Source organism: Microtus ochrogaster, chromosome 4 (assembly GCF_000317375.1).
Source record: "Microtus ochrogaster isolate Prairie Vole_2 chromosome 4, MicOch1.0, whole genome shotgun sequence".
NCBI lineage: Eukaryota > Metazoa > Chordata > Mammalia > Rodentia > Cricetidae > Microtus > Microtus ochrogaster.
The window spans coordinates 58,213,455-58,240,692 of record NC_022011.1 but is presented as its reverse complement, the minus strand read 5'-3'; the positions used below and the strand labels follow the sequence as shown (position 1 = coordinate 58,240,692).

At 36.8% G+C, this 27,238-nt stretch overlaps 1 protein-coding gene and 1 non-coding gene across 2 annotated transcripts in view; one reads left to right on the top strand and one right to left on the bottom strand.

The window, feature by feature from the left end:
* Arhgap15 (Rho GTPase activating protein 15) overlaps window positions 1–27,238 on the bottom strand; it is a 601,354-nt gene that overhangs the window by 271,443 nt on the left and 302,673 nt on the right. The gene's annotated exons all lie outside the window — the stretch shown is intronic.
* LOC113455984 lies at window positions 15,427–15,556 on the top strand. Its single transcript, XR_003376883.1, has one exon. It is a non-coding gene; the product is annotated as a small nucleolar RNA SNORA40 (small nucleolar RNA).

Here is a 27,238-nt window from a genome sequence, read left to right as displayed (position 1 = left end):
CACAATCTGTCTGAGAAAAAAGCAAATTCTGCCTCTTCAAAACCTTCTTTTCAAAACTTGAACATGTAGAAATAGTTGTGGCACACTTCCATGTTTGCATATTTATAGATATGAATACAAAATCATTTTCTTTTATTTTATTTACAGACTAATAGAATTCAGTTTTCAAAAATCTCATTAAATATCTGATTTATACACCTACAAAGATATATCAAAATCATTCCATGTGTACTTATTGACAAGAAGATTCAGGTTAAAAATTATAGACAGTCTTTTTATAACTAATGATTATAAATACAAAAGTTATGATGACAATAAGTGGAATCTCTTTACAATTAAGGGGCTAAGGAAGGAGAGAGAAGGGAGGGGGAGAGAGGAAGAGAAACTAATTCTTAGAGAGAACATCTCAGTTTGTGGCAGAGCTTACAGAAATCCAAGACCAACAGTGTGCATGGGAAATCCAATGTGAACCACATATATAATTGAAAAAATGCTTTAATAGCAACAATAAAAAGTAAAAAAAAAGTTGGAGCTAATTTTAATATTATATTTTCTTTAATGTGTTCTATTTCCTTGTATAATCAATTTCAAATCTTTGAAACATTTCATATTCTTTTTCCTGGACTAAAAATTTTAAGTCAGGTATATATGCTATACTTACAGTACATTTCTGTTTACATTCATCTATCTTGCCAGTGCCCGATAGCCACATGACGGTGGTGGCACCCTGTCCATCAGTTCAGTCTAAAGCCCGACTGGGAGATTTAGCCTTCTTTCCAGTTTAACTGAATTTGGAATCACCAAGCTATCACCTCTTGGCCTGTGTGTGAGCATGTTTCAAACAGTTTAAGTAAGGAGATAAGACTCACCTGAACGCAGGCAATACAACCCCAAGGGCTAGAGTTGTGGGTTGAATGAAAAGGGAGGAATGAGCGGGTAAACTGACTGCTAGCATTTATTTCTCTTTACTTTCTGACCATAGATGTAATGTGACCAGATGTCTCCTGTTTCTGCCTGGTTGCCTTACTGGCATGACTGACTGTGTGCCTTTAAAAACCGGGACCCAAAGCAAACCTTCCTTTCTTAAGTTGCTTTTATGAGACACCTTGTCACACTCATGAGAAAAAAAAATAACACAGAGTTTCTGGGTGTCATGTCTTAAAAAGAACTGGCTCCAGGAGCCATGGGGGAGTTCTACAGCAGAACAGGAAGCCTGACTCAGCTCAGAGGTTGGCTTACAAGTTTCTGGAGAAGATACTGTCTTAACTCTAGCTATATGTCCAGTTAGTACAGCAATTTGCACAAGCTACACTTCATTTTTCTGCCATCATTAGATTGCTGAGTTTAATATTTTTATTTCCAAATGTATTTTATTTCCTCTGGTAGCATGGCCCCTTTAAAAGATCACACATGGCAGTTGTCTTGTATGATTGGTTTTAATTGGCAACTGGACACTATGGAGAATTATCTTGGAATAGCATCTCAATGAGGTCTTATCTAGATCACGTTGGTCTGTGGGTCTGTCTGTCTATAGGGTATTTTTTCTTAATAATGTTAACTGCTGTGATAAGACCAAGAATAAAAGTGGGTGATGCCACTCTCAGGGCTTATATCGAGGACAGTATAGAAAGCGAGAAAGTGAGCTCTGCTCAAGTAAGTATGTATTCATTCTTGATCAATCCTACAGTGAGTATGTTCAGCTGCTTCAGGTTCCTTCTGGTTTGACTTGCCTGCAGTGACGGACTGTAACCAAAAATGTAAGTCGAACAAGTCCTATCTCCCCCAAGTTGTTTTTATACTGAATATTTTATCACAGCCACAGAAATGCAAGCAGGACAACCTTTATCACTGTATTTATATCCAACTCGAAAATACATCTGAGAGAGCAAATGGGCAAACTAAATATTTCCAAGTTCTGGCATTTGCAATTCATAACGTTAGCTTTCTGTACCCAGAACACTTTCTTATGTCAAGATGACAGTGCTTATTCCCCCATCTTTACTACTAAACAATAGTTCATTTATGAGAACCCACAGAGAACGACATTAGTTTCCAAGAGGTGTGTCCAGACTGTTGGCGCAGAATAAAGAAGAGAGAGCACAGTCCTGTTTGGTTTACTGTGTATTCCTCAAACCATAACTTTGTTCTGGGGAACGAAGTTGAGGAGACACACACTCATTTCATTGGATTAATTGACTTGACGACATAATGGGTTGGTTAGACAAGTAAGTTCGCTTGTATGCCATTCTCCCAGGATGAAGATAACTAAGTTTCCCCCAACACGCATGTAAAGTCAAAAGAATGCATATTTATGCATATTTTTATTGTAAACACATACACACACACACACACACACAAAAGGAACCCAACGCAGGTAGGCTATATTGTATTATAATCCTCAAGACTTAACTCTAAAGGTATACAAACAATTATGAATATAAGCAAGGCAGAGTCAAGGAATACCATCTGGTGTGGAGGAAAAATGGCAACACCTACTTCTCAGAGGTTTTTGATGCTGTGAGACCAGTTCTCAAAACCAAATTTAAGCTTTTGTTTCAAATGATTTGCAGTTTTAGCAGTGCTTCTCCAGATTATTTTTTATGTGTAAAAAATAATTAGCAAAGACCATGTAACATTATTTATGTTTACATTTCTAAAGAAAAGCAATCAACATACAATGCCACTCTAGTTTTAGTAAGAATATTCTTTAAATAGAATGAATAAGACAGAAACTTTTGTAAGGTAAAACAAAAATAAAAAGCATGTTCCTCTTCCCTTTGAAATCTTCAGTGTGTATACAATTAAAATGTAAACTACAAAGTAGTTGACGTGATGACATAATGCGTAAGTAGCCAAGACAACACAAGGCAGATTGAATTTTCCTTCTATCTCAGTTCCCAGTTTTAGGAAGCAAAGGTCCAATCAACATGAACTTGAATCACAACAAACATACCCAAACCATCATTAAAAACCAGATATTTATGGCGACAAACTAGGACTTTAATGACAAAGACAGGCAAACTGAGCTCATATCTATGCAATAGAAGAAGGAAACAATGGTTGTACAGTGCAAATAATTTTGCAGTAATATGACAGCATAATCACTTAAGTGCCGAATATCGTCATTATGGCTCTGGACCTCGTGTACATGAGCAATAAAGACTCGGTGCAACTATTGTATAATTCATATTTTTGTATGAAAATCTTGTTCTTTTAAAGTACTTGCGTCTATAGGATCTGTGGAGCCTGTAAGATCTATAAGTCTAATTTAATTATTATGTCTGTGTTATCCGTGATGCACAAGTCCCATCAGGGAGGTGTCTAACCTGGACTGTGTTAAACAAGGACGAAGTTTGGCATACCTAGGTTTATTTCACCAACTTTCAATCTGACGAGAATCACTATTTTGCGATATTGGCACTATTTTGTGATATTATTGTGTCGACAATTCCCTAGCAGTCGTATAAACAGGCAACCACATTACTCTTGTGATCTAATGCATTTTAATTTTTTGGAAAAGAACAAACACTTGAAATTCTGACAAGTGTTTAAAATACCACCACATATATAGTTAGAAGTTTAACATTTTCTTCCACTCATTTTAGACACAGCATAGAGTCATCACACCAAGTACAGGAACTAAGAAACCACACAGGGCAACTGAAGAAAATGGATTGTTTTTATTTCAAGTTTTCAGATACCTTTTCCCCAGACCTGGAGAAGGAAACAGAAGTTTCCCCGTCTTGTGTTAGACTACAAAGGAACAAAATACTGATGATGGCAGCAAGAACAAGTAGCTTGAGACCACTGACCTGTGTACTACTTAGCCCTTTAAAAAGAGAATCTGACAAGCATGAAAAATAAAGCCTGCTAGTATCTCGCCTTTCCCTCTTAATAGTTGTAAGGGAGCAGCTGTGCCCAATTCTTACAGTAAAAGAAAAGCCATACCAATTTTTGTCATTTTTTTTTTGTTTCGAATGAATTCGTGATGAGAAATACATTTTGCCACTACTGATTCCAGAAAGGCAGCAATTATAACAGTTGCCTCATCTACCTGCTAAACTGGTCTTCCTTACTCAGAATATGGTCTTACAGGGTGGCATCAGCCATCTGGCATTGGAGAGTGTGAGTCTGACAAAGAAACTTCTCGGATATGTAAAAGAGTTAGGACAGATAACCCCTTCAGGGTATGTGCACGATGAAAATTACTTCCATTTGCAACGGTGAGCACAGAAGGGAAGATGGAATAGCCAAACCGTGCCTCCCTTAGCTACCTGCTTTGCTCCTGAGTGTGCCTGACATACGTGTATCTGAGCAGGATGAGAGAACTTGAGGAGTTAAACTGGAAGACTAAGGCTGTCGTGCGCTGTGCTCAAAACACAGAGCATGCATGCGTGCCCAAATAAATATGCTGGGTTTATACAACCAGCTCTTTTCCTTCATAAGCAAGAATTGAAGCACACACACACACATACACACATACACACACATACACACACATACATACACACACATACACACACATACATACACACACATACACACATACACACACATACACACACATACACACACGTGCGCGTGCGCATGTACACATGAACACACACACAAACAAACCAAGCTGTCTTTTTTTATGGATTTGGGGAAATTGCAATGTTTTGGGGGAAAAAAAAACCCTTGGCTTGATTTTCACATTTAAAAAAAATAGAGATGGAAAGAATAAGATTGTGCCCATAAAAGCCAATTGTTTCCAAACCACATTGTATTGTTTGGCCCAAATAATTCACCCTCCTATATGGAAGAAGGGAACTGTAGCAGGCTAAAAGCACAATAGCCAATCAAAATAAAGTTTCTGTTCTAAGCTACCCTCCTAGTGTGTGAGGACCAGTCAAGTCCTAGCCTCACCCATACCCACACTCGCCCGCTAGGGAGACCAAGGGAAAACATTTGGAATAAAAGGACTTAAATTAATATCTTGGTTTCCACATTAAATCATCACTCTTTAAGGACCTGTTTTATTGACTCACAAACCCTGTGGAATCTGGGAGGTTTTTAAGACAGACCGGAAGTTCTCAGCCACTGAAAGGGGCTAGACTTTCCATCTTCTTTTGGAGAAGAAAACTGTATGAATGATGGGATTTGAGCTGACAGATCTCCACACAGGTAGGTGGCGGAGTAAAGCTAATTATGAATATCACATTACATTCATGTAAAAAAAAGTGGTCTTTTGTTCATCTTTATGGATTGCCACAGCAGAAGAGGCAAAATTGAAAACAAAGCATTTTTAATTGTGTCCCATGATTAGCATTGAAAAGAGAATTCTTTAAACATTTACAGGCTAGAAAGATGGCACAGTGGGTGTAGCTGGTTGCCACCTAGCCTAAGGATGTGAATTCCATTCCCAGAATCGACATGGTGGAAGGAGAGAACCAATTACCTACAAGTTGTTCTTTGACTATCACATATGCACCATGGCAAAAGTGTGTGTGTGTGTGAGAGAGAGAAAGCGAGGGGGGGGGGAGGGAGACAGAGAGGGAGAGAAAGAGAGAGGGGGTGGAATTTTGTGGTATTCTGTAATAGGTAGCAAATTGGTCTTTATTTTTAAGCTGGGAAAACATAATTGCATTACGTTTCTGCTAGAATAAGGACAAACAGTGATTGAAAACACAGCAGAAATAATATTGAGAAATCAAACATATGCTGCTTACGTGGACTTTGTGGTCACTGGTTTATATGTGGATCACTTAAAAGTCAAGAGCCCAGGAATTAATACCCAAATTAATCTTATTGCCCAAATTTTCATTTTGGTATGATTCGATTATCTTAGTAGATGTGACAGAGTTTAGTTCACCTCAAGAAGGAGGGCCACCTGCAGACAGCAATGTAAAGGAGACCAACACTTGTCTTCTTCCTCTGGTTCCTCTCGCACCTTTCTCCTTGCTCCTTTCAGCTCGGATATTTTATTTAGTTTCCCATGAAGTGTATTTTAAAACCCGTTTGGGAAACTACAAAAACAGCGACAATAACATCAGCAGCAGCAGCAACAACAAAAGAGCAAAAGGCAGCTGATTAGGAAGAAAACACAGATGAAGAAAAAAATAGCAATGGGTAGCAGGCAGGGGCATCAAGGAGCGGGAAGCCGAAGGCACTCAGTTTCAAATTAAGGATTAAATGATTTATATAACTAAAGGAAGAGTATTAATAAGATATTTTTAGAGTGTAAAATAAAAGCCTGCGATTATAAATATTTTATTATACAAAGTTTATCATGATGTAAAGCAATTTTTTCTAGTAAAAAATAATAAAAAAAAAAAGCTTGAAGTGGATATAGGAATCTAAAGAATAGCTATAGATTTTGGTACCCTGACTCTGTGAGGAGGAACGAAGGCACGTTATGAAGTGTAGCCTGTAATAGCAATCTCTGGATATGCCATCATCCTGCAACACAAACGTTTTGAGATGTTTTGACTATCAGCAAGTGAAGAGGCAGAACTAGGCTTGGTGACATCATTTCCACTGGAACAGAAGTTGTCTTGACTAGAAATTGTCATAGAAATGTCTCGTTTATACTTAGAAACATAAATAACTTGTCTGGCAAGAGTAAGCATACTTCTTCCAAGATGACATCAATACAGTGAGTTGGTTTATTTATTTATGTGTACTTTTCGAGGTACTATTTGCCATGCTCATAAATTTTCTTTTAGGTTATGATATTGAATGTCATCAACCCTTAATGCAGTTTGTTCTTGCTCAGGTTTAGAGTCCACGTTCTACTATATCGTTGTATTGCACTCTGTTCTTCATTTTGATCAAACTATATCTCCCAAATTACTACTCAATAAATAATATGGAATAATTAAATCATCATGGACCTTGCTTCTCTTAAATATTGACTTTAATGAATTAGGTAGGTTAGTCTATTCTGGCATGAGAAGACCTGGCTTTTCTAGGAAAATGTCCACTTTCCCAAACCTCTGGAAAGTCTAGTCATTCTTACCTCCTCTATCATAAGGCTCCCCAAGTCAAAACTAAATGCACAGTCTCCATTAAAGTTCAATCAAATTTGCAGGCATTGCATCACATTTAAATTATTGTTAAGAGGGTGAGAAATGGTTAAAAAAAATTTGCTGTTGGAGGTGTCTTCAAAACAAGGAGAACGAAGGCTATGCATGTCTGATAGGTTTGCTGTGGAGGACTGATCACAGCTTCAGCTCAGCCACCCGACAGCTGTCTGACACTGGCACATGGCTGCGCTCTGATGGCTTTTTAATGTGTGATCCTAGGTAGGCAAAACTACAGACCCGAGCCATTCTATCACGCGCTAATGTAGGGTATGCTGTGAAGGGATTGTGAGAGGCAATGAAAGTCTCTAATCGGCTGACTTTAAATTAATCAGCAGAGATTATTTTATGGTCAGCCAGATGAGCTCTCTGAGGACGCAGAAGTTCTTTGAGTTTAGAGATTCTTCCAGCCTTTTCTGACTGTTCATTGCTGACCTTCAACCATTGATGTCTGTGGCGTTCTTGCTTGCCGTCTATCTTCCCATTCTGCCTACCTTTCCTGTAGTCTCCAGATGTGTTTAGTGAGCCCGAACCGCTGTATAAATCAATCCCCTTTGATGTTATCGATCTGTCAACCCATCTCTCCATCCATCTCCATCATTTAAGGGTTTATATCGCTGTGATAAAATTCAATGACCCAGAAACCACTAGGGGAAAAAGAGCTTACTTCATCTTCTAACTCTCAGGACTTACTCCATCACTGAGGGACTCAAGACAGGAACCTCGAGACAGGAACTGGAACAGAAGCCAACATCAAAGAACACTACTTACTGGCTTGCTCTTCACTGTGTGCTCAGTTTGCACTTTTTGTACAGTTTGGGACCAGTTACCCAAGGTGAGCATTTTCAACTGCCAGGGCACGAAAAGTGTTTAGACTTCTTTTCCATGGCTTACGATCACTCGCCTTTCCACAGGGGTCCGTCCATTCCATGAGACTCGCTAGACACATCGTCTGCAGTGCTCCAAAGATCAGTGAACTGACCTGTAGAACTCTCTTAGCTGAGCTTGCACTGCAGGGTTGAAGCTCTGGTCACACTGGACTGTTCTGCCCACATTGAGCTGCAGTCGTGGGCAGCACTCTCTGTTGCTGTGTTTTAGGTCTTCATACATTTAAACATCTCTCTCATGTTATTTGCATGCTTTGAGATGGTATAAAAATGGGCTGTTCTTCCGAAGACTGACATCACTCACTAATACACTTTTGTTCTTGTAATTTTTGTGGCAGATTTTGGCACATATTCAGATATTCTAACTTTTTCTATGTTGTTTTGGTCATTGTCCAAGCTATCAGGAAAAAAGAAAACTTTTAAATAGTTTGCTTGAAGTTTGATCTCATCTGTACCTGGTTTGTTTATGCTCTTTTAACTTGGGTTCTTTTCAGAGTTGTTTTAATTTAATTCTTTTTTTTTTAAATTATTTATTTATTTTACATTCTGGCTACAGTTTTCCCTCCCTCCTCTCCTCCAAATCCCTCCCCTAACTTCCCCCTATTCTCACCCCCCAATGCACTCCTCTGTTACTAGGAAAGGGCAGGTTTCCCATGGATAGCAACAAAACATGGTATATCAAGCTGCAGTAAGACTAAGCGCGTCCCCATCGATTAAGGCTGGTAAAGGCAATCCAGTATGAGGAATAGGGTTCCAAGAGCTAGTAAGAGAGTCATGGACAGTCCATGCTCCCACTGTTAGAAATCCCACAAGAAGATTAAGCTACACAACTGTCACATATATGTAGATTAATTCTTAATAAGATTATTTTTTTCCCAAAGAAATATTTCTCAATTCAGTAATATATTTTTACTTGAATGGTTCCTCTCAATTTTATCATTCTCACTTCAGAGTTTAAGTATTTAGCTTTTTAAAAACACATTTGGTAGGGCTGGAAAGATGACTCAGCACAGAAGATGCCCTATTACTGATCTTCCAGGGGATGCAGCACCTACATGGTGGCTTCAGCTGCCTGGAGCTGCAGTTGCAGGGCACTGAGCTTCTCTTCTGGCTACCACGGATACCAGGCCAGCATGTGGTGCTCAGCCACACGTGCAAACGAAACACCCATCATACCAAAAAAATAAAGCTAAACTTAAAATTTTAAACTACATATTTGATTTAAGTGCAGCATTAGTCTACTTTTTTCATATTAAAATTTAACATGCTATGCATGTGCCTCTAAATATTTCTTTAGTTGCATATGCATTTCATTAGTTTCCAGTAAAAGAAAAATAATGGAAAGGAATGGTATTTTAATGGGTAAGTTACCTGGAGAATTTTATTTAATTTTTTGTAATTTTTAAGCTTTATTACATTCTATTCAGCTTTTGCCTCTAGGCTTTAAAATATTTTTATTCTAATATAGCTGATAATTTCTTATTTTGCATTTTGTGAGATATTTCATATTTAACAAAATGTAGATTTTCATGTTAAGAATATAAATGTTAATAATACAATTTTTTTATTTATTAACAATGCAAAATACATGGAAAATAAATTTTTATTTTTGAATGTTAATCTAAGAGTAAATTTTATATTCGGATAAAAATATTTAATCATATTCAAATTTCAGAATAAGATTTATTAAATGAGAATTTTAATTATTTGTGAACTGAAAGGTGAGAGTTTTCTAAAAATAGAAGTAGCTAGCAAACTTCTAATCAAGTACACAAAATTATCTCACTAATTTCAAAACTCAAATTACATTTCATTTTTTTTGTTTTTACTGTTTTACTTACCATCTGTTAAATCAATAAATGGTAAAGTTTAATTTTGTTATTATATATTTATTTTATAATCAAGTTTTCTTGACATTTGTACCTTTTCCATCTGCCAATATGGCCTTGAAACTTTATTTTTATGTGCTATATATACATATGCATATATATATATCATCTCCCTTTATTTTTCAAAACACACATATAAAATCATCCAACTATATGATTAATTATACATAATAATGAACAAAACTAAAAGGCAAAAAAAAGAAATAAATGTAGAACGCCTAAAGTCGGTGTGCATTACGAGGTAAACTCTTTCTTCCAGATCCTAAAACTCGCTGTATGAATTCCCTTTTCTGAAAATAAGAATGAATTTGATATAGTGTTTGAATAATAGAATGAAGATATATTCTGTGTATTTCAAAATATTCACAGTACATATGCTGTTTATATTTTATTTAGCATTGGTATTATATAAAACTTGATCAAAATTGTTTTCCATGTAGGAAGAAAATTCTTTTACTTTATGGAAGTGTATTTTGCCATATCACTTTGCTTTTTTTGTATCATATTGATTCCAAACTTATTTTTATGTGTTAAGACAATGGAAAAATTAAAAAAATATTTAATTTATGATAATCTTAAACATTTTCTGCTTTCTTTAAATAAATTGCCACTGTATTAGCTATATTTCTGCCATTTTTTTTCTTTAAAATATGCAGTTGTGGTTTCATGTAATGGTTTCTGTCTCCCACAAAAAGAGTCTTCTTTGATGAGGGGTGAGAGCCACACTTATCTACAGTATGAGAATATGTATTTAAAACACAATTTGAGATTATATTGCCTTGAGAGAAGTGGTGATAGTGGGGATTCTTCTAGAACCTATAGCCTAACTATCACTGTATTTATCTAGGCTTCTACTGCAGACAGGAATTTCATCCTGGGGAGAGGTAGGGAGGGGAGAAGAGAAAAATGCAGGGCTCAATAAACATCATCATCATCATCATCAATCATCATCATCATCATCATCATCATCATCATCATCATCATCATAGAGAAAGAATTCCATCCTGTTGAGTGCACCTTTGCTTATCACCAGGATACGAGTGTCACTATTGCACTTTTGGAGGATGTGTTTCCATGCTGGCCATCGTTGTGGTTTGTAGGTGTCATAGCTGCAGAGGACTATCTATTGATGGCTTTTCTCCTTCGGCAGCTTTCACATCTTCCACTGGGAAAGCTAGTCCTCAGGATGGTGACTTGTCAAAGGCAGACCCAGATGGTCTCAGGAGTGCATAGTGTCTTCAGCAACAATGCAGAGAACAACTGACCATGGGGAACCAATATCAAATTTATGTACCTACACACAACAGTGCCTTGAAGGCTCAGGGTACACCAAACATCGTGGAAGAGGAAGGTGAATAATTGTAAGAGTCAGAGACCCAGGAACTCTGCAAGATTGTGTCCTCTGTATAGCACAGGGAAGCCATACCAATAAAAATCTCAACAATAAGCTTGCCTAAACAATGACAGCGGCAGTTGACAAGCCAATGTGAGGAAGACAAATCACACGGGTCTATACCTATATGAAGAGTGGCAATTAATGACTACCGAGAGAGGGAGAATCAGTCTTCTCCAGCGATGACCCCCTTAATCGGTTATCCAATACCAAGTAATTAGCCTTCAAAATGTGTACACAGCAAGCAACACTAGCAGAAAGCTAGTCAGGGACCCTTCCTAGCCAAGTAATTCACATTGGTTGTTGATTTAAATATTGGATTCATATAGTATATCTGCATAGCTTTCCAAATATTACAAGCAATGGTATCTGTGTGTGATTCTACCCTGATTTACTATGCACTTAGCTCAGCTGTGAAAAACCGAAGACTTGTTCCCTTCTTGACAATCCCTAAAAACACCAGTTGTCTTCTATAATTCAGACTGAAGAGTAGGTATCAATTACTAGCAAATAAGAGTCCTTGAGCTTCCCAACGACAGTGATTACATAGGAAGCCTACTGAGCATTCTTTCTACCTTACTTTGAAAAGATCAATTTGCTTCCCTTTCTTTATTTACCTCTCATCAAAATGCTAATAAACAATTCCCTTTCGGTTAAATTCCCACAGTTTCATTGAACTGTGTAACTCTATATTTTATTTCTGAAGCCTTGCACCCAAAATATGATAATCTAAGTTACATAATTATGCTAGTAATCCAGGTTTTCTGCTCTTCCATGAAACATGGCTTCTACAAAGAAGAATCCATTCTATCAGATTTGTCTTGAAGGGCTTTGCCTTAGAACAAAGAATGTGATCCCTGTCTTCACTGTCCTTTTTCCTGATTGGCTAAATTTGTTTTAACTTAGTATACTAACATGATGTATTTATGTAAAAATATGTCATGAATTGGGAATCAAGACTTTGTAGGTGGAAAATGAATGCAGGTAGACATATAACATATATCAAGAAGTTTAGCCTTTAGTAAGGCACTCAATAAACTTTGCCTCCAAAATCCCAAAGTCATTTTTGAAAATATGGTAATTTATGGAGATTTTAATCATTTATCTTTATCCTTTTCCTAACCAAATTATGAGTATTTTTCAAAATAATATAGGAGAATACATCATACTTGTATTAATGCTATTATTAACATTTATTGCATCACACCCTCCTATAAATTATGTAAGCTAATTTGTGCTTCTAAAAACTCTGTGAGGTAGGCACTATTATTTTGTAGTTTTAAAAAACTACAAAAGAAAGTCTACGTGAGATTGAGAGAGTGAGTTAAAGCTGGGAGGCGCGCTAAACTGCGCACCTCAGCCTCTCCCGCTTATCAGGAGTACCATGGGACAAGACGGTCACCATAGGATGTGAAGCTGGATGGCTTGGTTTCAAAATCATTCTTGATTCCTTGGTGTAACTCTGTGTGCATTAATGACACTTCAGTGTGTTGGTGATACCTAATAAATAAAAGGGGGTTAATAATCATACCTCATATAATAATTGAGAGGATTAAAAGAGAGGGCTCTTCTATACTTGGTTTATAACCTAGAGCTAGTAAGCATTTCAAACTATTTCTATACAGCGTTTCTTTGCTGTGGAGGGCATGATCATTTTGTTCTTACAATACCGTTCACAATGAGACATAGCAGCAATCCACGAATGAGAATCAAAAGATTCTATTCATGTCACCAGTTATTCAATGAAAATGGTTAAGCTTGTCGCAACTTCTATCTTATTGTCCCAGAATTTTCTGACAGCAATCACTTATTACTTATTTATGGTGATAAATTATTAGAAGACATGATAAACAATTAGAATTATATCGAATAATTACAAATAGAACCTTTGTGAGTGTTTAAATTATCTCACTTGTATATTTCTCTCCATCTGTCCCGTGATCAAATGACCTCTCTCATTTAGAGTTGCTGAGGCATGGAGAAAAGTAAATCTGATAGGGCATCATTGTAGACTATTCCTATAAGGGTGCACCTCATCACACAGTACGTTACACATGCATCTTTTACATACTTATCTTTAAACTGTTTATTTGGCACATCAACAGGCAGCTGGTGGAACAAATAGGAAATCGTGGGAAGCACATTCATTTTTAAAGTGTTAATGTGCCCACTCCAAGAGACAGTAATGTGCTTCCATCCGTTAAGATCCCCTTGAATGTTTTGGATTGGAGGACCATAATTTAAATGAAATGCATTATCCAACCTGGAAGGTATTCTACATCCTAAATATTTAATTGATTTCTCCATCAAGGGAAGATGAGCCTACACAATAGGCAGATCCTATCTTTAAGTGTCCGATTAATAGTGTCTCTAATTTAGGGTAATTTAGGAGTTTACAACTTATAAAATGGCTCTGCCTTCCACATTCCTCCCAAAGTACCAAGAGGATTGTGCCTGGATTAATTGCAAACAGCAGACAACCCTCTGCGTATAACGAAAACTCAAGAGTCAGCATCATCAGCCATGCGCCTATAATTTGGGATCTCATCTAAATATTTTTTCACTAGGGGCTTCACTTCCAATGGAAACTCAAGAAGCGGAGAAGGAAAGTTGTAATTGTTGCATCTTCCAATTTAAAAAAGTTTAACAAGTCGAATTCATTCCTGCTGAGTTTTACTTAGTTGGGTCTTAGCTAACTGAGTGAGGAAGATAAATCAAGCCACTTGCAGATTTTCCTAATGGTGCAAAGTTTGGCACCCTGAGGACTGGGGAAGCATCTATTCCTGCACTTGTAAAGAAAGGAAGCGGAACAAGACTGTCGGTGGCTGTGACTCCGTAAGTGTGATTTATTACATTCTACGCTACTCGGTCATTTCCAGATAAGCACATAAGTGCTAGAAGTTTTAGGTTGAAGAAAGAATAAGGGGAAAATTTTAATATTCTCTCAAGTACTGGTGCCATAGAAATCAGTATTATTTGATGAAATGGTAACATATGAGTTTATATATGTGAAAATAACATTGAACTGTAACTACATGTATCTACTTTCGATTTTGTAAAGTCTTGCCTAATTTCACCTGTTTGTAGATGAAAAGAAATGGATGCCCTGCTGCTGAGCTTCATTTTGGGATTTGAAAAAAGAAAATAAATAAATATCAAACAAACAAGCAATAAATAAACAAAATAAGATCAGTAGCATATCAGGTAGAGAATGTTTAGTATGGAATTATCTTTCCCGTCATACTTTCTCTCTGTCTTCTTGAAGAACTACTTTGTAGACAGCTTAATTTTTGTTCAAATATAAATTAGAATCAATTTTCTGGGGAGAAATAATCGGTAGAGTTCCTGTTCTCCACAACAAAGAAATTACATTTGTAGACATATTCTAGAAATTTAAATCCCCCAGTACTCCTTTGAGGAAGTCCAAGGAGATTTGAAGACTGACGGTTTTGTACTTTGCTATTCCCAGGGGCTCATGCGTGATCATCTTTACTGAGATTTATTCCCATCCCTGCTGAATTAATATGCATTTTAGTTAACTAATCTTGAAACAACAGGAATAAAGTTTATCCAGGTCTTTTATACCTCAGAGAACAAAACAAATACTACAAATCTTTAGAGAAAAAGGATATACAAAAGGGCTTGAGGTGAAGATTTCAAAGCAAATACTCTTTAAACGATGTGCAAATTACCTCGGCGCTTGAGCATGGTTTATGAAAGGGGATTAGCTCACTGGAATAAGAACCAAGTTTAAACTGATGGGTTTCAAAGTCATAGATGAGAAGTAGTTACAAGACAAGGAAGGAGGAAAGCAACAATAATTTAGGGAAGTGATTTGGATTAATTTTTCCCCTGAATGGATTTGCTTTAGATTGTCACAAATTACTATTGCTAACTGCAGTATAAATAGTGCATTGGTGCCTTAATTTTTTATAAAGGTTGAGTTCAATAAATGAGTAATTATCTGCTTATCATATTAAAAAATTTAACCAGAAACTGTTAAGCAATGAAAACTATTGTAGCTGGAGAGGTCAACTTGAGAAAGGTTTAGGGAGAGAACGTTTTCTTTCCAATTCACCAAGTTACCTACAACACCAGCAGAACACAGACACACCAGGACTCCACCATGTTCCCCCAGTGGCAGTTTAAGAGCTTCTTGGAAAACATACGAAAATGATGACTTTGATGGCATCACAAGAATTCGTGGGTGTGTTTGTTCAACTCGGGGACAAAGACAGATTAGAGAGGTACAAAAATAAATCCTCTTTTTGCAACCCAGAACTCAATGTTCAGTGTGAGTTTTGAGATAAACAAGAACAAAATACAAGACAGCACAAAAGACGATGGTGTTGATAATGAAACTTGTCTTGAATATGAGGTTGGAACTAAACATACCTGTGAATGAATGTTCCGGTGGAGCCCTGGCATTTCCCACATACAGGTTAGGATTCTGAATGTGTTAGGGATGGACATGAGCAGGACTCTACAGAGACGTGGGGTGTCATCAGCTGAAAGGCCTATCTTAAAGCGGTTCCCAAAGTAAATTGTTTGAAGAAATTTCCAGAAATCCTCTGGCGGAGAACTTTAAAGATGTCATGACTGTGTTTCTTTAACTCAAGGAGAGATAGGAGAACAAACGGCTGATAGCGCAACTATAGTAAACATCTTTCTCCGAGAAAGGGCTATTTTGAGAAATCTTGAACCCCAGTGACCTGGATAGAATAGCAAATGAACCCTTCAAATAAATAATTTAAATAAAAATTTTATTGACTTTACAATAAAAAAGATTATTACAAGAGTTCATTTCTTAAAATACCTTAATGACCTACCATTATGGAAGGTAAAGGAATGTCTAATGTTTCCATTCCTGTGTGATTCCTATCTAATGCTTCTTGACTAACTTGCTGGATTTTGCCCAGTGAAAATGAGTTAAACAAAATTCTTTAGGTTCTCAGCCAAATCTTTCCACGGAAATCGGCTACGCTCAATTTAAAAATAAGGCACGGGATAGCAACAACAAATTCAGGCATTTACGAGAAAAAAACAACGCTAAATATTCCTGTGTAAGCTGTCCTGAAGTATGGCGCTAAATAAATGAAGATATTCGGACAGTCCAGCCTGTCTTCTTACTGTGCAATGACATTTTAAGTGACTTAATGTTTACAAAAAACTTCTTAGTGAAATTCCTTAAGAATACATTTATATTTGTCTATTTTGTTCTTTAATTCCTAGAGTTACCCACATCAGGTTGCAGGGATATTTCATTTGTATTTTAATAAATAAAGCTTGCCTGAAGTTCTGAGAGTAAACCAGCCCCACTGGTCAGCCTTACAGACCAGGCAGTGGTGACACACACCTTTAATCCCAATAGCCACACCAGTTTGCCATAGAAATTGGGAGGTAGTGGTGCATGTCTTTAATTCCAGCACTAGAGAGGAATATAAGACAGGAGGAGACAGCTCTCACACAGTCTTATTCTGAGATTCTAGGAGGCAGGATCGCTATTTCTAACTGAGGTAGAGGTGAGAGCCAGTGGCTGGTTGTTTCGTTTGTCTGACCTTCAGGTTGGCTTTATTTATTAAAACACAAGTAAAATAGCACTATATGAGGTGATGTTTTACCTCCGAAATAATCACCATCAGTTTTTTTCCTAGAGATGAAATCATTCGCTACTAGAAGGCTTAAACAGGCCTCATTCTAAGTTTGCTCACTCTGTTTATGGAAACTCAAATGTGAGTCTATTTTTGTTTTCCTTGCACCTTTTCCAAACAACTTAACTTAAGTATAGCTTGTTGAGCCTTGGTTGTTTTGGCAGGCATCACTGAAATGCTAATAAGCTAGCTCTAGGTAGTAATACAGCAGCTGAGCTGTGAGTCATCCAGATTAAGATATCTAACCTGAAAGGTTGATGGGAAGTGATTACAGTACTCAAGAACAAAGCAAAAATTAAGTAACCTACGGAATCAAATATCATTATTCTTGCCCTTGGAGAAGTGGATTAACTTCCAGAGGATGCATGTGGAAACCAACATTCTCTGAACAGGATTTGTGTGGAAGATGAAAGATAAACAGAATTTCGGATCCATTCTGCGTGTGGAATTAGTGGAATTCCTGGAAATTGGTGGAATATCTCACAGACTTGCTTATGAATGGTTTATTATTTGGTTTTTTTTTTGATGAATTTGGTTTAATTTTAGAATCGCTTTTGTGTGTATTGTGTTGCCCTTTGTCCTGCCATTTCAATGTTCAGGACATAGTGATGGCTATAGTGCAGGCAAATGGACACAGGAAGAGTAGCTCTTGACTCTGTCAAAATTCATGTGATATCATGAATTAGAAGGGAGTGATGAGACAAAATGAATATTTACCATCTCAAACCATGCATTGTCAGGAAATGGCCAACTCAACAGCCCTGTGCAGGCTAGATTAAACAGGCTCCAAAGTTCTCTGACTCTGGCCTGTTGCAAACCGATTTAGGGAGTCAGTTTTGTGTGATGTGGTAAAGTATTTATCAAACTTTACTATGTCTATATCTTATCTATTAAAATGCAATCTCCTGGGGGCTGTTAATTACCGAGTTTGTGGCTTTTCCCGTAGAGTTCAGTTCACAACACCCACTTCAGGTGATTCACAACTACCTAAAAATTCATTTCCAGGGGCTCTGATGTCCTGTCTGGCTTTCTTGGGTATTCACAGATGTATGCAACACACATAAATAAACCATAAAATACGATTTGTAAAGAAATGTCCTCTCTGCTCAGTGAGTTTGGGTTGGGTCTTGGGAATCCAGTCTTTCCCATGAACAAGCTCCAGCTGATAAGATTGTCATTGGTCCCTTGGCTGCATTTTGTGTATCAAGACTATAGACTATATAGACTCTGAAAGCCAGTGGTTAGAGACAGACTCTGCTTAACTTTCCATCTTATATTTTTGAAGACACAGAAGAAATGGAATTTTTGGAACTGTCAAGAATCCTTCCAATATGTTCCAGGAAAACCTGCCACCTCAGAAATCTTTGGAGTCTGTCTCTGTTCCCACTGCTAGCTTGGGCCTGCAGCATCTGTTACTTGGTCTGCTGCAGTATTTTCTTACCTCTGATCTTTCATTGTTTTCTCTCATCTGTAGAAATGGTTACTTTAAAAAACCAGACCTGTTCGGTACTTTTGCCTACAATGTAGCACTTTATTAATATTGCTTTCAGTACAACAATGTCCATGTAAGCCCTTGGCCAAATAGTTCATTCTTGCTTACTAACCAGACTTACAGTTGTTGTTTCCCCAATATTTTTATGCGCTGTAGGTTCAGAAATCTCTAAAATCCACCTTCATTCTCGGACTCTTTTATTTCTATTCTAATATGTATTCCTATTATTTCCCTACTATTCTCTCTTCTGCATTTGAAAGGCTCCCACAGCCTCACAGCAGCAGCAAATCTGAGGGCCCTTTGCTTTCCGTACTCTGACAACCTTCTTCTATGTGCTACTTTTGTGTACAAGTTTCAAGTGTTTGTTCTCTGAATACGAACATATTTTTTTTTGTGGGGGGAGTGACTTCCAGAAGGACCCATAGTACTTCACCCTTCAAGGAGGGCCCTATCCTTCAACCTTTTCCTTTACTATGTGAACATCAAATTGTTGCTTTCTTTGGGACTCTCCCCTCATTTGCTCAGTAATTTTCTTATTCACTTTGTTTTAACATCAATATGCTAGTGCTCTAGACTGCTTTCTCAAAAACAAGGATGCGGAGAGGTAAGCTTCAAAAGGTCGTCACGTATTTCCCTCTGGCACTCAGACCTAGTGGATCAGGGTGATTCTGGTTTAAATAAACGATGAATACCATGGTCAGCTAGGTTATCTCACTCAGATAGCATGGTATCTTGGATACAGGGCACAGGGTGGGTGTCCAGGTATGTTTGATAGTTGGTCAACACAATTGTCTTTCTTGAAATAAGACATTTAGAGACTTTCATGTAATTCCTTATAAGATAATTAAAGTCCACGTATTTGAAAGACATTATTCCCAATGGTACACCAAATCCCTTAAGGAAACAGAAAATAATAAATAAGAGTATATGTGATATTCCATGTTAACTGACTAATAGAAGTATGTTAAAAATTAAATCTTTGACAGATTATGCATTTGCTTATTCTGCACTTATTTTATAGCAAAATGTACAGGGAGACAACCTAATACTAAAGACATTTCAAAAAATCATATGGAAACCTACCACTGTAGAAGCTTCCTAAAGTATATACACAAACATTATAAAAAGATTTTAAGTGGAATTATCCTGTCACAAGACAGCAATGCTTCTACTAGACACTAGAGGATAACAAATGCAAAACACAGTGCCAGGAATGGGTTACCTCTTTTGGAGTTGTTGGCAAGAAGGCCCCAAAGACCCTCCAAACAGACTATTGCCAAACTTGACTGTCAGACCCTATTGCTAAAGATACCACACACATGAAGAAACTGAGCTGACACTTAACTGGAAGCTGTAGAACCACTGGATAGCCTTCAGAGCACCGAAAGATGTTGTGAGTATTCCCAGAGGAAAAACGGAATCACTAACCTTAACCAGCTCTGAATTCTACAGCAATGGCTGGCCTTGCAAGACATGCCCAGTTATGTACAATAGTGGCATGAACATCATGAGAGTAACCAACCAATTTCTTCCGGAGATAAGGCCCCCTCTATAGGTTGAAACGTAGACCTGGAACCCTTATTAGGATGAAAAAAGTTTTTACATAGCTTATGCACCTCAGGGAAAGGACTTATAGTTATTACTCTGTTAAATGGACTTAACACTAAAATGACGTAAGGTTTTATCATTAGTTCCCATTGATGGGTGTATCTGTCAACCATCATCGGAAAAGCTGCTTTGTGCCACATAGAAAATTAACACAGGGACTGGTACAGGTGCACAGAGTAAAAGACTCTGGAATACTCAACCCTAACCTTAATATCTATATTAAACAACCTCCTTAAATTCTTAGGGACAGTCGTGGAGGAGGAAGCTGAAAGAGTGTAAGAGCTAGAGGTGGTGGTTGACCAAAGGAAATGGGTTTTTCTCTGGACACAAGAGGACAGCTGCACACATGAATTCACAGCAGTGGAGACTGCATACACAAGACCCGCACAAGTTCAAAAATGCCAGACTTAATTTTAGCATGGAGTGGGGAAGCAGACCCCAAGTCCCACCGCTGCTTATGTGGCCTTTGGTAACTGAGAAATAGTAGGAGAAAGAGAGTAAGTTTTCTTTAATAGTGAAGCCCCTGATGGGTTGGCTATCCTCTAGTGAAAACCATAAATCCAAGAATATATGGGAGTGAATCAATATACACTGTATAAAATTGTTCAAGAACTAATAAAAATGGGTTAAATAAGTACATTCTTGGTTTTTGCTCTAAATGTAGAAACTGTTAGATTTATAGTGGACAAAATTGGGGATACTTTACTCTAAATTCACTCATAGTAATTATTATATCAAAATTTATATAACAACATAAAATTTACAAATACCTTATATATACTTAAACTCTGATTTTTACATTACCCTTACATTTAGTGCATATATTTCCATCGTATTCAAATTTTCCTTTGTGTTATTTAATAATTACATTGAAATATCTATTGTAGTTAAAGAACAGATCAATTTTAAAATATTTAAAAGAATGTATGTAAATCACATAGCTGTGTATCTTGGATTAAGAATGACACTCAAGTACATAAAGTTGAAAAGCCAGTGTATTAACATCTGTCCCAGTTAGCCTGAATCGTCAATTTGACACACCCTAGAGTCATTCGAGAAGGGAGTCTTAATCGAAACGCTAACCAGATCAGACTGATCTATAGGCAAGTCTGTTAGCGTCTTTATTGTTAATTGATGAAGATTCTAGCCCATGTTGGTGCTGGGCAGGTTATCTTCGAATGTATATTAAAGCTAGCTAAGCATACGCCGAGGGTGAACTAGAAAAGAGTGTTACTTCATAGTTTCTGTTGCAAGTTCCTGCTTGAGTCCCTGTTCTGACTTCCTTCAAGTATGGACTATGAGCTGGGAATATAAGTCAAATAAACCCTTTTCTTATCAACAAAACCATACCAAATCAAAGGTACTCAAACTTTTCACTCTTACACCCTTACTTCTTGTATAATTCCACCCAGCTTTTAAAGAGTGTGATGAGGGACAGAATTTCTGTAACTCTTGTTTTAAGTTGGATTTCTATGAACAGACGAGAGAATTATCTTCATAGATTTCAAAAATTATCAAAACTTTAACTTTCCTACATTAAAAACACCATTTTATTTTGTAGACTCAAATATAATGTTAAAAAATTAAAATCAGTGCCCATAAAAAAAGCATCAAGAATGGGTATGAATCACCATAATTCTTTAAAACACAACGGGATGTTAAAATAGAACATTGAGAGATGGTGACCTGAGCTCAGACGTATGAGATGTTATCTTAGTCTGCGTATGTGTGGGGGAGTAGGCTTAAGATGATGTCAACAGGCTGAGCTATGGATCCAGGTCTTTAGCTCATTTCTCTGGAAAAGAATATGAGGAAAACAGATTCGGGGGAAGGACCCTTGAGAAGAAGGGGCAGGCAGACAACGAAGAACTGTTTATAGTGGTCTAGTGGAATTATGTCTGTCCATTATGCTAGTTAGAGTAGAAATATTTGAAAAGCAATACAGGAAGTAGATAGAGGAGGAGGAAAAAGGAAGAGAAACTGCTTTGACTCTTTGAGCTCAGTTTTGGACTTTGGAAAACACTATGTCTGAAGGAAGGATGCTTTTGTTTCTTTTCCTTCCTTGTTTTCTAAAGGTGACCTTGAACATAATCTGTAACAGAGAATGACCTTGAACTTTTGATCCTCTAGCATGTACCCCCTGAGTGCTAAGATTATATGTGTGTGCCACCGTGATTATTGCCCACAGGAAAATTTTAGTCTTACATTTTCTTATAGTCATGTCATCTCAAGTTTGAAGCCAATTAATTTTGTGTACAATAGGATACATCTATTTTCAGCAAGAGTTAAAGAATAAGGATGTTGCCTTTAGTTATTATTTAAGTAATCAAAATATCTATAAACCAGTTCTCTAAGAAAAGAAATAAACTTGATGTTATAGGTCACTTTTTAAAAAATAAATTTCAAGAAGTATATCTGTTATTTTCAGAATTATTTCATATTGTTTGATAGAAGTTACATCTGATTTTCCTTAAAGGATGGGGGATATACTATGAGTAACAAAAAAAACAAGCTGTTTTCCTAAGAACACACTGAAGATTCAATGCTTACAATGAGTACTTCTCCAAACATGTCAGGGAACCCATTCTGACATCCAACAAAATATCTTAAAAAGAAAGTGAAATTCTTTTAGGCTTTTGAGGAATTATAGTACAAGTTTCTGTGGTCTATAAACAAAGGGAGTGGGTGGACCACATGGATCTTGAGTATAGAAAGAGTAAGTGATCTTTTGTATCTAAAACAGTGTTTTCTCAACACAGAAAGCTGAGAATGTAAAAAAGTTTCAAATATCATGCTTAGAAATGGCACTTAAAATTTAGTTGACAATAATGAATAATTACCCTATGCTTAACTTCATAACAAAATGTTAACATGTTAGTACCTAATTCTCTGTCACGGAGTAGAAAGGATAAAACTTTTAGAGAAGTTCAAAGAATTTTATTTTCTTTTGTTTATAATCACAACAGTGTACTAGCAGTTATGAAATAATGCTGGAGAGAAGGGAAAAGAGTCCTCAGAATTTGGCCTATTATTGAAAGAAAGTCACCCCTTGACCTAATGAAATCAGAAATTGATTAACTGCAGTTCATCTAAGGAGAAATATGGTCACAGTGTTACTGCCAGGGTCAGGAGGAAGATGGGGTGATCTAGTGATGGAGGACTCAGAGGCTTACACGGACAGGGGAATAGCTCATGCTTCAAGATGCATGGCTGTGGATGCCCAACGGGCAGAGGGTAAGATCAGCCCTTAGATGTTAAAGAAGAGATTCATCAGAGCTTGCTTTGCTCAGTTCATAACTAATTCCTCGTATCTAATGATTCATAGGGAACTAAATGTTTTGAAGAAATTACAATCTATGGGTTCTACAAAAGTTGAGATTGCTGCTGGCTATCATGAAAACACAGAGCAGAAGAGATAGTCAAGGTTACACAGATACCTGGCATAGTTCTAAAACTTCGTGAATAACAGTGTTTGGACAAATGCATTCACATGTCTGCTTAGCAAGTATGTATTTAATCTTTAATGTTTTCCTTTTCTGAATTTAAACACTAGCCTCAATAGCATTTTAATGTACATGTTTTAAGTCATCTGAAATATGTTCAACAAAGAGCGAGCCCCTTAATCCCTGGAAAATGATCAACAAACAGATAGTCCTTAAATAACTAAAATCATTCATTTAAAAAATATTTTTATTCAATAGTTTTCCTCAAGTGGTATTGAATAAAATTGTTGCCAGGAGAAACATTTTTTTTTTTTGGTGTCAGGGGGAAGAAGTAAGGTGAATGACCATAGTACTTAATAAAGAAGCTTTATCCTTCCAACTTTTCAATGTAATGATAACTCACAGTAATCTATGCAAGTATTATGAGGTTCTTTTTTTGGTAAGATTTTTATTTTTCTTCTTAACTATATTTGATTTATCTCTGAGAGTTTAACATTGTTTTTTCTTTCTTAGCAGATGGCTTATTCATCTTATTATTTGTAAGCATTGGCAGGTTTATGTGGTTTCATATAAAATTCATAATAAGAAAACCTTTACAATATGTATTTTTATGAGTCTCCAGGACAGGCTTCTCAGTGTGTATCTCAAACAACTGCTAATTACATGTTTATCTGAGAAAATAGTATGAATTTTCAATTTGGGTTAATAACAAATATATTACAAGATTTCTTAATTATATTCTTACTAGAAAGGCCATAAGGGTCATAAGTATAAAAAATACTGGTTTGGGGGAAGAGTTGGAAAACAGTGGGTTATCAAGGTTGTTTTCCAAAGGTCTTAATATTAATCATAAAGAAAATTAGATCTTTCTTTAAAAGTATTCATATTGCAGTTTAAACATGTGGCTATTCTTTTACTGAATTATAGAAATGCCTAATATCTAACTTTCCAGTTTTTAGTTGAGAAACATTAAAATGCAAACAGAAAAGATGAAAAAGATAGTATCTAATAAACTGTGTATTTGCCACCTAGACCCAGTAAATTAGTTGTTGGGACAATATCAGTCGTATTCTACCATTATATCCATAGCTTGTCTTGTTGAAGACTCGTTTCCTGACATGCTACTAAATCTTCCTTTCCGGGCTTTGACTTCTCTGTACCATACTCTTCATCCTGGTTTAGCTGTGTTACACTTTCCTGCAGCTTCTGTGGTGTGCAGGGTTCATGATTTCTAGTTAGAACCATTCTGAAATCCTCCTTGCTTGTTGTAATTTTTGTAGGTCTGAGAGAGTAGGAAGGAAGCTGGATGATAATGGTGCAGCTGAAAAGTCCCAGTTCTCAGGGCCAGGGGTTTGGCTAGCTCAGAATGAACGGATCCTTAAAAATACCACTGTAAATGGCTTCAGAGAGTCCAAGGTGATTTGCTCCCTATATATAATTTCCTAAAGTAAATTGGGTCAAGATCTAGGCTACCATTTTACAATGACACCATACTGTTACTGGTGAGAAATACGATTATTTAGATTATCACAAAATATCACTGCTTTTTTATTAAACTTATTTCACTCGGCATAATAATGATTATTCCACAGCACAATAAAGGTTTTCAGATTTTTAATTTTCAGCATTGTATTAATATCTCATTCATCTCTAGTCTGTCTTCATTTCTATAACCTCATTATGGTATATGAACCATTTTTAAGGTATGTGAAACTGAGAAAACCACATGGAAATACTTTTAGGATTTTGCCTAAACATATTTTTATCTTATTAAAAAAATCAAAAGAGAAATGCATTTCCTGTTAGTACTTTACCATGTGACTTTTAAAACTTATGTTAATTTTTGAGTTCATACATTTATAAGGTTGAAAGTGTTTTATATAAAATTTATCCTTCCCACTTGTAGATTTTAGAGTTTGGCAGTCTTACAGGCATGAGATAGATTACAACAGAAGGACCACATTTTCTATCTGTTTGTTTGTCTGTCTGTCTTTGTTTGAAAGCAAAGACAGTGAATGCAAGAATTTTGTGTACATTTTAGTGGTATTTGCTAAGAAACAACATTCATATTCCATGACTCTGAATACGGGAATAAATCAGAGCTTTGTCTGAAGTACTTGCTGGATGCTGAAGCTTTCCATTAACCAGGACTTCTTAATGACATGCTCTTCTGGGCATTAAGTAATCAAGGGCATCTCTTGGCTCCATTCTACTGGGTCCTGACGTGCTGCTCCCAAGAATGCCCTGGCTGCCATTTTCACCTGGGGAGGTGCCAGGGGAAGGACCAGCTGCTCATATTTAGACGTTTGCAGCTATGACTCCCATATCCAATTCTGGCTCCTCTCCTGTATTTCCTGTACCCTCAGGGAGAAGGATGCAGAGTGTGTGTGCCCTGCTCCAGCCTTCCATCAGACACCACCCTTGGCTCATACCCGTCTTGGTGCCATCTGCTTGGAGACATGGAGGATAATAAAAGAGGCTCCCATTTATTGAGTGCCTGCTGTGAACTAAGTATTTACATCTCCAATTTCAAATTTTCACATGATCCTAGAAGGATGTTATCAGATCCATTTTTATAGTTCTGGAAAGGAACACTTGGAAAAGTTAAAAAAGCTCTCCCAAGTAATGTGATGCCATGATTATATTTGGGCCTTTCCTCTTTTCCATCAGTGGGAGAGACTCTCTCTCTCTCTCCTTGGAGAAATCTGTGAGCACTGTGTCTGATTGACTCCTCACTTTCCATAGCAGCCTTCCCTAGAGAGCCGATCTCCTGCTCTCATCCCAGGCTGCTGTCCTGAATTTCTCACAGTGATTTGGCCCTCCCGTTGAATTTTCTGGCTTCTTGTCTGTTAGACTCAACTGATATCTTAAAATATCCGATTAGTACTTGATAGTGTTGGCAGGTTGGAATCATATTTTTTTTTAAAGGAAAGTCTATTTTAACTCAACTTTCTGATTTCACTCATTAGGAGAACATATTTTTTTCCCATGTTAATCGGAAAAACTGGACAGAGAAATGACCACCTGTTAGCTGCTAATGAAGTTCACATGCCTTTTTAAAAAAGTGATTCTGGCTTTTTTCTGCTTACAATCTTGGCGACAAAACTCATGGGAACATCAAGGGCACAGGAAGCCAAAGGCAGCAAACAGACAATAGAGTTTGTGCTTGAACTACTAATAAGGGTGAAATCACTGCCAATGTGACTCCACATAATTATTGAATCTCCAGACAGTGACTTAAAACAGAATGTATGATTTAAGAAACCTAAAGTTTGGATATTAGATATAAGACCTAGTTCAGAAGGGTTTCACAACATGGGAGCTCCTACTTGAAGTTTTAAAAAAGCCCAAATAGAAAACATGCTTCGATGATTTCAAACCTGTGGTCTAATTTAGGATGTTGCAGATAGGTCAATCACTATGCCTTTCAAGTGAAAATAAATACATGCATAAGATCAGATATAACTTAGTTTGAACGGTGATTTGCTGCATCCTACCTTGAAAAAAGTCTTACAACTCTACACAGCCAAGAAGACACGAGCAAGAAATAGTTTTGAAAATTGTGATTAGCATTAAAGCCTAAATGGACCTTTTATTTTAATGGTAAAATTCATCTAAGAATACTGGCATCTTGGTTTAAGTTAGCTGACTTGTATAGATTTCATTTTTACTTTTTAGTAAAGGTCCACCCAAGGGCAAGTTCGAAACAGACTAACATTTATTTGTTCACTTAACCACAGAGTGCAGTTAAAAGAGCAGGTTGTAAAAACAGATTGCTTGAGTTTGACATGTGTCTCTCAACTGTCTTACACAC